The 14,428-nt window shown below is 42.5% G+C and overlaps 1 long non-coding RNA gene across 1 annotated transcript in view; it reads right to left on the reverse strand.

Annotated features, from left to right (window-relative positions):
• Window positions 1–1,610: 1,610 nt before the first annotated feature.
• The window catches only part of LOC135980873 (uncharacterized), a 30,145-nt gene continuing 17,327 nt past the window's right edge, over window positions 1,611–14,428 (reverse strand). Inside the window, exons 2-3 of the long non-coding RNA XR_010597791.1 lie at window positions 2,836–2,984; window positions 1,611–2,337 (exon numbers count right to left, since the gene is read on the reverse strand). This is a non-coding gene — a long non-coding RNA (uncharacterized LOC135980873). The remainder of the gene's footprint in view (window positions 2,338–2,835; window positions 2,985–14,428) is intronic.

Below are 14,428 nucleotides of genomic sequence, written 5' to 3' on the forward strand. Positions count from 1 at the left end.
TCAACACCAGTGCTAGGAAATTTACACACTAGAGCCACCAGCCTGTTAATTAAGTCTTCTTTCACAACAAAGAAATAATGTAATTAAGTCACTGCTTTTATTGTTGGCATTTCCAGTAGTGCACGACTAAGCATCTTGTAAGAGAAAAGACACATTTGCTGCAGACTCATTAACACTTCAAAATTCATTTCATTTGAATGGGCAACATTTTTCAATGTATAGGCAGGATAGATGTTCATTGGGTCATTGTGATGTCAAACAGTTTCAATGTATTATTAAAATCCAATTTAAACTTCATATCACCTCTGAAGCCAACTGATTGATTTATGTTTTACTGGCATTATGCATGAATCTGTCACAATTATAGGATATCACTAGGGTGGGGTTGAGATTATAGCTACCCAAGTTTAAAAATAAGTCAATACTTGCATTTTGATAGCAACTTCCATTCTAGGGTCTCAAAGTTCTTTACTGGCATTTGTTACATTTCACAACACTCCAGTGAATATGGAGTACTATTGTACTGACTAGCTAATTCTCAGAGTTTAAGTGATCACCCAACAAATCAATGGTAGAACCAGGACTAGAAGCTAGGAATCCTTGTTCCTAATCACCTGCTGTATTTACTAGGTGACACAAAACCATTAGTATCTCACCAAAGAAAATGCACAAACAATGAGACCATACTTTCAAGGCCTTAACAGACCTTTGAGTTACTGGGTGCAGATGAATTTCTCATGGCTCTTCTGGGAACCCTCTCCAATTTATCAAGATCCTTCTTGCATTGTGGGCACCAGAACTGGACGCAATATTCCAGCAGCGGTCACACCCATGCCAAATACAAAGATAAAATACTTTTCTACTCCTTAATCAAGATTCCCTTGTTTATGCATCCCAGGATCGCATTAGCTCTAGATGTGTGGGTCTAGAAAAACCTGTAACATTTCAGAAAAACAAACAAACTTTTTTTCCATTCCGCTCCCACCCCCTCATCCCTCAAGGCCGGGTATGAAAAAATTGGAAATTTGGGGAAAAGTTTAAAAGAAACTTTTATGTGAAGAATTTTATCTCGGAATGAACAGTGAAATAATTTTTAGAGTTACTTTTAAAAGTGGTATTACTGCTGCACTCGAATCCTTCAGAATGCTAATAATTAAGACTACGTTTTAGTCAGAGGTATTTTTAGTAAAAGTCATGGACAGGTAACAAAAATTCACGGCCCACGACCTGTCCATGACTTTTACTATATACCCTGATTAAAACTGGTGGGGGAGGGTGCGGCTCGGGAGGGCGGCCCTGGGGGCGCCACAGGTGCTGGGGGGGATGGCCTGGGGGGCGCAGCCCACGGGACGCGGGCTGGGGTGTGTGAGCCACGGGTTCTGAGGAGGCGGTCGCGGCCTGGGGGGTGCTCGGGGGGCGGGGGGGTGTCACGGCCCAGAGGGGCACTGTGGGTGCTCAGGGGAAGTGCGGGTGCTGTGGGGGGTTGTGACCTAGAGGGGGCGCAGGTGCTCGGGGGGGCATGGGTGCTGGGAGGGTTGGTGGGGGCTGGGGCAGGCTCCTGGGAAGCGGGGACCCCAGCTCCTAGCTCCATGTGCTGCCTCCACTCTACCCCAAGCCCCAGTTCTGCAGCTCCCGTTGGCTGGGAACCACAGTCAATGGGAGCTGCAGAGGCAGCACGTGGAGTTAGGAGCTGAGAGAGGGGAGTTCCTGTCGCCCTTCCGGGAAGCCCCCCCCCCAGGTAAACACTGCCCTGAGCCACAACCACAGCCCTGAGCCCCCCCCCCCCAACTCCTGCTGCTGGGGAATGAGGGGGGGCCGTGACTGCCCTAGCCACGACTGATGTGCCTGACCCAGGGGCTGCCCGAGGTGATCAGGTGACCCCTGGGCCAGGCGCTCTGGCTGCTGCAGAAGTCACGGAGGTCATGGAAAGTCACAGAAGCTGTGACCTCTGTGACAAACACGGAGCCTTACTAATAACTAATAAGTATTTCAAATGAAGTCACATTATTTCAAAACTTATAATATTAGCCAATTACAAGTTCCTATATTCTGAAGATCTATATACCATATATTTATCAGTGTAAACCCCTGAGGCATATTCTTACAGCCCCAATCAGCAGCGGGCACTGCCATCTCTACTAGAGAATAGGAGTGAGTACAAGGGTCCTTTTTGTGGATTGCTGCCTGCCGTCCTCTGGTGACTTCTGTCCTAGAAGTGGAGTTTGGTGTAGGACAGCTGCTACCCTGAAGCTGCTGTCCTCCAGACTTGTCCCAGTGAGCAGGCCACTCATCCCAGAGACATCATTTCTCCTCAGTGGACTGGGAGATTGACACCTTCTGTCAGAATAAAATGATAACTTTAAAACTCTCTAGCAGAACAAGATAGGTAAGTGTGGTGATGTCATTTGAAAGTTTATTTAAAAACAAATAAGTTCTTCATGAACCAGTGCTAACTGAACATCTTAAAGTAGTTAAAGGTGTACGACACACTGTACTTGGTTCACCTGCAGAACTCTCTGAAGATTCAACAGCCAATTGTGTCTGCAATCACTCTAGCTGAATCAGACAAACCACTTTTGTCAGACATTCCTCAACGTATGGCCAAGACAAAGTCAATTGGTTTTGACAATCTACATGCATCTGCACTCACAAATCAGGATGTAATAAAAGTGAAGGACTTTATTTATAGGTGAGAAGAATTTTGCTGCAAGCCAATACAACCTGCTGTAAACCTTTTAGATTAAAGGTAGTAATGTTAGTGATGACAGCATTTTACAGTATCTGACTAAACTATTAAACAAGCAACATGCTTAGGACTAAATATTGGCAAAGTACCTTCGAATGTTGCAGAATACAGAATCTCTTCAGGTGTTTGGTCCAACAATGCAATCTGTGAATCTGCCAAGCACGTTGCTCCTACAACATGGTGGCAATACAACCACTGGCTCCTCTTGCTTCCCAATTGCTTCAGATTCCTCCATCTTCTGCAGCATGTGAAAGAAACTGGTCAATGTTTGGAAATATACACACAAAAATCAAGAAACAGACTAACATATGAAAGACTTGAGAAACTTGTTTCAATTCATGCAAATCATCAGTTTAATTAAGTACATAGTGAACGCTCAGAATCAGAAGTTGTGGATCTTTCACACGCAGATTCTGATTAGAGAAGTCACAAGTTAAAATTTAAGCTAGCATTTCCATGATTATATTAGTAACTAAACTGTTTTAAGTTATACTACACTTGTTTATAGGATGGCTAATTTTGCCTACTGTTGTGACACTTACAATGATAATGCTCTACTAAAGAGCCTGGTGTTTACTATAAAGTTTGGATGTTTACCCAGATTCATTGCTGGTCCTTAATATTGTGCTGTGTTAACAACATTACACTGAATATATATAGGATTTATATATTTATATATTATATATTTATATATTATATATTCATTTTCTGAGCTTTTTCTCTAGAAACATGAGTGTTTTCTATATCTGCATTATAAATCAAGTCTCTTTTTACTTACTGTTTCTGGGTCTTGTGGATATAATCTTCCTTTTTGTTTACAAGTCAAAGTATTGATGCTTTCTATTTTCAAAAAATTATTTCCCCCCCTAGTTTAAAGATACGTCAACAGGCAACAAAATACACTTAAGTACCTGAGCGTGAAGCTCCATCTCTAATACTAGGTATATTTGTTGTTATTCAAAAGTAAAGAATGTATACTTATTTCATAAATATACCTAACAGTACTTTATGTTCTAACTAAATTATGCATAACACATTCCTCATTCTTAAAGAAGTAATTAATGTTTACCTTAGATAAGCAAATAAGTACTGCAGATATTTCTATTTTTTTGCCAAATTTCCATTTTTTTTCTGAAAAAAATAAAAAAGGCTGGTTTTTTTTGCATGCCTTCAAAATTTCCAGAAATTTTACTTCTCTCTTTTGGCTACAGTACATACAGGGAGCTCATGTTCAGCTGATTATCCAACATGCCCCCCAAATCTTTTTCAGAGTCACTGCTTCCCAGCATAGTTTTCCCCTCCTATAAGTATGGCCTACATTCTTTGTTCCTATATGCTTACATTTACATTTAGCTGTATTAAAATGCTTCGTGTTTGCTTGCATCCACTTTACCAAGTGATCCAGATCGCTCTGTCCTTCATTATTTACCACTCCCCCAATTTTTGGGTCATCTGCAAACTTCGTCAGTGATGATTTTATGGGTTAAGGTCTTTTCTGCCAGGAAACATTTCTCTCTCAAACTCTTTTTCTATATCTATTGCTCCATTATATTGTCTATGCTCCATTACATTTCCTATTGCATTGTAATGGAGTATAAAAAACAAGTAACCTTTCCAAGCTGGAAAGGTTGTTGGAAATGTGTTGGATGCTCCCCTCTAATTGTGTTGACTGAGGGGGAAATAAAGGGGCCATAGAAGGGAAGGAATAGACTGCACACTGCATGCTCCCCTAGCCAGTCAAATCCCCAGGCAGACATACCATGGAGTAGAGTCTGTGCAAGTTGGCATGGGGAATATTGGGCCTAGAAGGGGGTGAAGCCAGGAGAGTAGCCACTCTCTATGGTCTGCTTTCCTAGGATCCAGTGGATTTCTGAGTGAAAATTCCTACAAAGGGCCCAGAAACATCCACATTGACAGTACTGCAGGGCTTCAGCTCCCTGAATGTTGTAAATAAGGCATGAGATGTTTCCATTTTAACCACTTGAGAGCAACTGGGAAACTTGGCAAATGCAAAATGAAATGAGGAACAACAAATTGTGTAGCAAAACTGTCAACACATTTTCCTTCATGCTTTCCAGAGACCATAGCTCCACTCCTCTGAGTCAGGTTCTGCATGGCATACATTAATCTAGCCTAAATAAGATCCTGTTAATTCCACTGCCAAGTGTTTACTTTTGAAGGCCATATTCTTTCACCATAAATGACTTTGGATGACACTTGTCACCATGATACCTATTCTTGAAAATATGCATTGTGAAGTGCATTGGCATTCTACAGGATTTTCTGTGCTCGTGTACAAAGAAAGCAGTTTAAAGGTTTTGGTCATGAGAATATTGATAATTCCCCCAAACCAAAACTTGGTTAAAAGCTATTTTAGGCTGCTACTGCCCAATGTCACCCAATTCAAAATCAATACTGAAATTTGCATGAATATGTATTGTATGGATTGCCCATCGGTCCACTTCTCCCACAAAAAACCCTCTACACCGTACTGCCCTCTGAATGAGAACCACACTCTCCACCAAGATTACACCTACTTCTGTATTACAGCCTTTCTTCAAATCTGCTTTTGCTGTGATGCTGCAAATCACTCTCCTTTGGCATCAGTTAGGCAAGCAGTGAGCTGAGATGTCTGCTTTTCTGCTCAATTGTTTTACCTATCTTCCCAACCCCCAACTTCCAAACCCCACATTCCTGTTAATCTCTTTCCTCTTCCTGCTGCATCTGATGAGAGTGACATTTTCTAAATGGTTGTGTAAGTCCAATGGGGCCTAAATTGGAAACACATTAGTCCACTGTTCTGACTCCATGTGGCAAAGTCAGGAGTAAAATAGGCTGATGTTGAAGCTTGAGACATGACAGCCTCAATGTTGTCTGATATTTGCAGGTAGGTGACAGTGCATAATGCTCAGATATGATCAATGTTAGGTAGTACATCTATTCAGTGCAGCTGTCCAGTGTGTCTGAAAATGGAAAGCAGATGAGGCCAAAGGGGGAGTCATGGCTGCCAAGGTGGCCAACTCATAGAATCATAGACTTGTAGGATTGGAAGGGATCTCGAGAGGTCATCTAGCCCAGTCCCCTGCACTCATGGCAGGACTAAGTATTATCTAGACCACCCCTGACAGGTGTTTGTCTAACCTGCTCTTAAAATCTCCAATGATGGAGATTCCACAACCTCCCTAGGCAATTTATTCCTATGCTTAACCACCCTGACAGTTAGGAAGTTTTTCCTAATGTCCAACCTAAACCTCCCTTGCTGCAAATTAAGCTCATTGTTTCTTGTCCTACCCTCAGAGGTAAAGAAGAACAATTTTTCTCCCTCCTCCTTGTAACAACCTTTTACATACTTGAAAACTGTTATCATGTCCCGCCTCAGTCTTCTCTTCTCCAGACTAAACAAACCCATTTTTTTCAATCTTCCCTCATAGGTCATGTTTTCTAGACCTTTAATCATTTTTGTTGCTGTTCTTTGGAATTTCTCCAATTTGTCCACATCTTTCCTGAAATGTGGTGCCCAGAAGTGGACACAATACTCCATCTAAGGCCTAATTAGTACAGAGTAGAGCAGATGAATTACTTCTTATGTCTTGCTTACAACACTCCTGCTAATACATCCCAGAATGATGTTTGCTTTTTTTCAATGGTGTTACATTGTTTACTCATATTTATCTCGTGATCCACTATGACCCCCAGATCCCTTTCTGCAGTGTTCCTTCCTAGGCAGTCATTTCCAATTTTGTACATGTGCAACTGATTGTTCTTTCCTAAGTGGAGTACTTTGCATTTTTCCTTATTGAATTTCATCTTATTTACGTCAGACCATTTCTCCAGTTTGTCCAGATCATTTTGAATTTTCATCCTATCCTCCAAAGCACTTGCAACCCCTCCCAGCCTGGTATCATGCACAAACTTTATAAGTGTACTCTCTATGCCATTACCTAAATCACTGATGAAGATATCGAACAGAACCAGACCCAGAACTGATCCCTGCGAGACCCCACTCGTTATGCCCTTCCAGCAAGACTGTGAACCACTGATAACTACTCTTGGGATGTTTTCCCAACAATTTATGCACCCCCTTATAGTGGCTCCATCTAGGTTGTATTTCCCTAGTTTGTTTATGAGTAGATCATGTGAGACAGTATCAAAAGCCTTACTAAAGTCAAGATATAACACATCTACCGCTTCCCCCCATCCACAAGTCTTGTTACATGACATGACACCCAACATTATTGTTAGAAGAAAACCAGGTGTCCCAAAGTGTTGTCAATATTGCTGCCTCCTCCCCAGAGTTTCAATCCATGTACCACGCCTGTCTATTACAACATCAGCCACTAAACTTCTGAGCACATCTGTGCTAGGGAATCAGTTACTGCTATCTTTTGCTAATTTTCATATAGCAACTGTGAAAGCTTCCCAAATAAGATGCAATGCCACAATTAAACTGAATGCATTTAATAGCCAAATGCTTTGAAAATCGCAAAGTGATACCACTTCTTATTTCCCTGGGGCTTGCTAGAAAAATAGCTCCTATTAATGAGCCATATTCTGCACCCATTTACATTCAGTCAATTCCAGTGAAAGCAACAAATTGTCTGGGTGTAAATGAGAACTAAATTAGGCCTATAATTTTCCATTTAGCCCTATTTTACAGCCTGCCTTGGTTCACTGAACCAATCAATTAATCATTATAAAAGCTCCATTTATATTTCACTCTTCGCCCTGGTACTTCAAAGCACTTTGCAAATATTGCCCAAATAACAGCTGTGCAGCCACATCTGGGCTAGAACAAGCTTGCAGCTTCAAGGACAACGGCCAGCTGCTTTCTGACTCTTCTGACTTATTTTTTCCTGACATATTAACTGGAAAATAGATGAAGCTATGAGCCACAGAAGCGTAGACCAGCACAACTCATTTCACACAAGTGTTCCAGCCCAAAATCAAATCAGGGTCCCAAAGATTAAAGGTAAACATGTGAATCATTCCACCCTCTGCCCCTAAACTTTAATGGGGAAGCATGACTCAACTATTCAGAAACAGTTTAAATAGGGCACAGATGTAGCGATGGATCACCACACAAATCTCCAGAGCTCTGTCACTGTTTGTCACTATTCTTATGGTTTAACTCACAGCCACCAGCAACAGTTCCATCTACTCCACAAGCCAGGAACCAAAGGAATTGTGACAGGCTCTTTCTGCATGTGTAGAACGAACTTTCACAAATGTTAGTATTTTGGAAAGAGATACAAATAAAAATCATCGGCCACTGTGCAGAACGTCCTGTGAAACATGACTGCCTGTTGCAGCACGGCCAGCACCCGCTGGTTTCACTGACCCATTTGCTACTTGAATTTAACCATCACAAATGACAGATCACTTCAGACAAATTCCCTCGATTTCTGTCACTTGAAAAAGGAACGTAACATTCACGTTGAGTCTGGTCGAGTGCCCACTGCTGTCCATGGGAGTCTTTCCATTTGTTTCAATGGGCATTGGATGAGGCCCATTACTAGATTTAAACTTCAGTATAAGCTTCTCATGCTAAAAGCCCTGTGAGAGAAACAGCGAGGCAGCTCTTACCTACAACACAGGAGAGACACACTGAACTATGTACTCCAGATCCAGAATTTTGAGTCAGGGAAACCAGGACAAAATCCTTACCCCTCTATCCCTCAGACAGGTGGATAAAATAACATGAAAATAGAGGAGAGTGTCTGGCATGGTGAATTGGCAGGATACAGGGAGGGAAGGGAGCCCCTCTTGCTTAGAACTAGTAAAAAATGTTCCTTTCAAACTTTTTAGGTTGGAAAATCTTTTTTCATTGAACATTTGTTTGGATTTTCCTTTAGAGGGGCCTTCCACACATTCTTTCCCTTTATTCCACCCCCTCCCCCACATCTTCCCCTTTGCAGCCACATAATCCCCTAAAATGATCTAAGGCTTTGGGCATGGAGCATGCTAGAACAGAAGTAGGGGGAAGCAGAGCCAAGAAGTAGTTAGACTTCATATTGTGCTCCCCTCAACTGCCATGCTTTACCCATGTACAAAGAGCAAAACACAGTGTACATGAAGGATGGGAAGGGATGACAGGGGAGGAAGAGAGAGCGTAGCTGTGGGCCTGGATTAGGACAAGTGTTACCACCAGCTGTGAGGCAGAGGCACAGACGAGGGAAATATTAGGTACTACACCTCTACCTCGATATAACGCTGTCCTCTGGAGCCAAAAAAAATCTTACCGCGTTATAGGTGAAACCGTGTTATATCGAACTTACCTTGATCCGCCGGAGCACGCAGCCCCGCCCCCCCGGAGCACTGCTTTATCGCGTTATATCCGAATTTGTGTTATATCGGGTCGTGTTATACTGGGGTAGAGGTGTATATAAAGTAATATCGACAACTTAATGCTCAACTGTCAAGTGTCTCTCTTCCCTTCCCTGCACTTCGGAAAGTTCCTCCCAAAAGAAAGATTCAGACCCGCCCTTCTCATGGACACGGATTTCTCTGACAGAACCCAGCCCTCAGTTGCAAGCACATTGATGTACAAGGTAAGAGAGCAGTTCCATAGCAGACCTGCATTTAGATGCTGTATAAACGGGAGCCAAATATTCTGACCAGTAACACACAATATAAAAGATATTCCTCCCTCCTCCCCAGAAAAATAAAAAACAAATTTGTTGTGGCAGAACTCCACTTGTCACACAGATTGTATTTGGCCTCATCCCTAGTGATTCCGAGCATTCTGGTAAGGAAATTTAAAGTAATCATGTGGGTGGGAGGTGGAAACAGACTCAAGAATTCACCACATATCCCATTTCCTTGGGGAATAGCATTACAGTTAGACCTTGGTAAGTCCATATGTCGGAGGATGGAGCCAAGTCATGAGGTCTAGCTTGAATCTGTAATCGAAAACATGAGCCAAACCATTGCAGCTGACTATACACATCTGAGAAAGTAAAAATACCCTATAAAAGGTCCCTGTGGCCACCTTTTAGATAATGCCAGAATAGTCTTATTGGGTTGAATCTTTGTCAACCACGGACACAAGGTCAGCCAGAGACATGAGCTGAATCCAAGCTTCGCTTAAGCCTCCACTGCTTTAGCCATTTTAAGTGATGCTAGCAGCAAGATGGAAACTTTACTGTACTAGCACGCAGTCTATAATATATACCATATTGATAGTCACTTTTACTTCCAGGATATTAAATCACAGACAACTAATCATTAGTTAGTTGCCATCATACTAAACAAAGAAACAAAACAAAAATCACACAAAGCATCTATTTCTCTTTCCCAGTACAATCTGAAAGCACTTTAAAGTGTGACACTGACACCCTCTGGGGAAAACTTTCCAATTAGAAGCATATCTGCAGATACAAATTCCCCCTCTTCTTTTTAAATCTGCGCCTCTATATTTATCAACTGGAATAATAATCGTCTCCAGTGGTAATCAGTGGTGATGTCACAAATAAAGGATTCTAACTTCAGGCGATGTCTCAGGAAGCGCTGATCAATAAAGAGTGTTTTCATGCAAAAATAATAAATAAAACCCAATAGTGAGGGGGAGATTTGTGCAGTATAAGACTGATCTACAATACTGTATCTCAATAGAAGGATTTTCCATCTACCTTAAGAAAATCCAGAGAGCCCATAACTGTAGAATATAGGCATTAATCTTTCTCAAAATTTCACGAGACATCACTGGCTCTTTAAAGACTTATTAAAACACAATGAGGACGGTTATACTGTTGTGTTGTATGGTCAAAAGAAGATTACCAAATACTGTACTGTTTTTCTGCAGTGGGTTTTCTCCCTACACTGAATTGTACGTCTCATCTAGTAAAACTACAGTTGATAACATGGCAATCGGATTGTTTCGCATGGGTTCTACTGGCCTTTTGTTAAAATTTCAACCAGAAAGTGCATTTACATTTGTAATGTGTGTCGTGCTGCCTTGTCAGTGCTGCCCTTTGGGATAATCAGGATTTGAGGAGAGCGGTAATAGACGGATGGGGAAGAGAAATAATTCCCCTTGTTAAAATAAACGAATTAGTTTAATATAAACATGAAAAGGACCAAAGGGAAAGGAAACTACCATTGTTCAATGTTTTATTACTTGAGCAGTGGGCAAGAAGCCATTAAAAATAAACTGCCAACCTGTTCTAGAAAGCCTTATAAATTTAAGCAGACCTTTGGGATGTCTTCCTTCTTATAAATTACAGCTTTCTACAAAATCTCACTTTTGCAGAGAAATACAACCCATGGAAGGGTTGGCAAAAATGAATGGAAAAAATATTGCTTTTCACTGCTGATGTGATGCTTTACAAAATACTCAACCGTTTGTGTGTATACAGCAATTAAGCAATAACATTAATGGAATTCAATCCGCACCAGTAACAAAAATAGTCTAATACCAACTGATAAATACTGAGACACAAATCAAAAAGCTTTATTTTTAGCAACTTACACGCTTCAGAAAACATCACTATTATGACACCTCATGGGGGGGAAAGGAAGCTTGTAAATGGAATGAAGCAGTTACTTGGACCCTGTCCTCCAGCAGAGCTAATCCAGGATGGTTGCTGTAATTGAATCCATTGTGGCCCATTGTAGATGCTCTGAAAGCTCATTCTGGTTCCAAACAGTCTTTGTGAGTGGTGTACTTGCCCCCCCAAAAAATATTTTAGAATTCTTTACAATGGGCTTGATCATCTCAGTGCCAACATGGAATCCAGACAGCTGTTTTAGAATTTTAAAAATGTCGTAAAGAGTAAATAAGTGGTCCCCAAACCACGGTCCATGGGCAGCTGGCTGCTCAGATGGTTCTGGCTCTCCTCTGCTTCCAGCTCTATACACTGTTACTTTTCCAGGTATACAGCTACTATAATTGTTCCAGGGATGTTACCCAATGGAATTACGAGCAGGAGAGGTGGTGGCCCACCAGATCAGCTCTCTGTCAAGAACAGATCCACATGCTGAGGAAGTTTGAGAAGCCCTGGAGTGACTCCATTAGAGTAAATAATGATGTGCTATTTCAGACCTGCAAGTTATAAATGATGATGATACTGTCCAGACAAAGAAATGGTAGCCACTGACACCATTATGTGAAAACTGCAGGAAAATGCCACATTTTAATGGCAATCGCCATCAGTGTGTTGGACAGGAAAACCTTCTTGCCTCCTTTTGCAATTGATACCTTTCAGGGAAAAGCCTCATGAGAATTTGTTCTCTACGACTCAGTTGTAATAAGTAATTTTTTTCTAAGAAATCCACCACCAACAAAAAAACACATTGACATCAACCCTAAATCCTAATTATATTCTGTTTAGAAGGGCGAGCAGCTGAGAAAACAGTAGAGCAACTTACTATTTTACTGTGCTTTGTGCCTTGTTTTTCTTTATCATACCTAATTGGGAAACTTAGTGAATTCATATTTGTGAAGTGCTTAGAGACCCTTTTATGAAAGAGCCGAAACAGAGAGAGAGCACAGCAATTGAGTGAGCTGCCAAAGTGAGGCGATTTGGCTGCAGGGGGAGGAAGATGAGGGATTAGACCAATTTAAAAAGACACCAACTCCTCAAGCAAAGCAACCGACAAGAAAAATAAATACACCTAAACTTAGCCCTGGTCTACACTACAAAATTACTTCGGTATAACTATGTCGCTCAGGGGCATGAATAATCCACATCCCTGAGCGACGTCATTATACCCACCTAAGCACCGGTGTAGACGGCGCTATGTGGCGGGAGAGCTTCTCCCACTGACATAGCATCTGCCTCTTGCAGATGCGGATTAACTAAACCAATGGGAGAAGCTCTCGCCTGTCAGTTTAGAGCATCTTCATTAAAGCGCTACAGCGGTGCAGCTGCATCAGTGTGATGCAGCATTTTAGGTGTAGACCTGCCCTTAGGTCACATCATAAAAAGCCACAAGCATGAAAAAACGCAGCCAGAAGACCAGCAGAGGGTGGGGGCTATCCAGTTTATTTCATTGAGTCTAACATGTATGGTTACCTGCTGTGTGTGTGTGTGTGCCAGCATGCAGTGCAAGCTATTCACAACCCTCAGAGACAGCGTATGGGCTCTGGGGGCCAGAGTGGCTGAACTGGAGTATCAAAGGGAGATAGAAAAGTAGAGGAGACTTTTGAGGATGCAGTAGAATAGTCCCACGTCCTGTCCAACAGCTCCTATGCTGTTAAGGAGAAGGAAAGTCTCAGGGACTGGAGAACATCAAGCTGGAGTGGAGGCAAATGATCCCATAGTTGGGTCCCACCTTCCAGATGTCATGATATCCTCTCACACGAATGATATCCCTCTGGGGACAGGGACCCCAATTACTAGGAAGAGACCTGGCAATAGTAGTGGGGGATTTGATTATTAGAAATATAAATAGTTGAGTTTATGATGACCAAGATTTTGCATTGTGAAGTGCCTGACGGGTGTGAAGATAGCGGATCTCATGAGACATCTACATAGTTTTATAGGCAGTGCTGGGGAGGAGCTGGTGGTCATAGTACATGTAAGTACCAATGACATACAGAAAGGTACAAGAGGTCCTGAAGGCTAAAGTTAGGCTGCCAGGTAAGAGATTAAAGTCCAGGAGCAGTGACAGTTAGCTAGGCAGAGCTGCAGGGTGTCAATGCGTGGATGAGACGATGGTGTAAGGAAGAGGGATTTAGGTTTATCAGGAACTGTGGAATCTTTGGGGGAAAGAGTGGCCTATGTAGGAGGAATCAGCTCCACCTTAACCAAAACGGAACCAGACTGTTGGCACGTAGAATTAAAAAGGTAGAGAATTTTTCAACTGAAGGCTGGGGGAAAACCAACAGCTACGGAGGAGCACACAGCTTGAGTGGAGACATTCCTTAGGGCTGAATGTATTGAAGGAGGAACTCTATATCCAGGGCCAAAGACTGTATACCAGAAGCATTGCTGCCCCATGTCCAGGCAACCCTCCGTTAAGCAAAGAGGAGGCAGGAGGGAGGGAACTAAACAGCAGCCTCAGATGTCGTAAAAAAAGGAGAGCTCTGATTGGTTCTTTACCCCAGCGACCAGATGCCTGGGAGAGAGGAGGTCCCTCCTGCTCCCCAGGTGTCAGCTGGAAGGGAAGAGAGAGGGCCAGAGAAGAAGGGAGTATCCAGCTCCCCCATAGATTGTTTTTCCAGTTTTCCCAATCCTCAGTTGGGAAACTCCATCGAGTTAGGCCCTGTGGGAAACTATCACACCACTGCGATGGAAGTGAGTGCCCGACACACCATACGGTTTGCCTTTTTGACCGCTGCTGCACATTGTGTGGAAGTTTTCAGAGAACTATCCATGGCAATGGTGGGCTGCGAGACAGTTTGTTTACATTAACCATCCGTAGGCACGGCCGCCCGCAGCTCCCAGTGGCAGCGGTTTGCCGTTCCCAGCCAATGGGAGCTGCGGGAAGCGGCGCAGGCGCCATGCCTATGGATGATCAGTGTAAACAAACTGTCTCGCAGCCCACCAGTGGATTACCCTATTTGAAAACTTCCACACAATGTGCAGCAGCGGTCAAAAAGGCAAACCAGGCATGACAGATATGCTAAACATTCATATGCCCCTTCATGCTTTGGCTACCATTTTGGAGGACATGCTTCCATGCTGAAGACGCTCATTTAAAAAAAAATGCATTAATTAAATTTTTGACTGAACTCCTTGG

Source organism: Chrysemys picta, chromosome 1, assembly GCF_011386835.1.
Source record: "Chrysemys picta bellii isolate R12L10 chromosome 1, ASM1138683v2, whole genome shotgun sequence".
Classification (NCBI taxonomy): domain Eukaryota; kingdom Metazoa; phylum Chordata; order Testudines; family Emydidae; genus Chrysemys; species Chrysemys picta.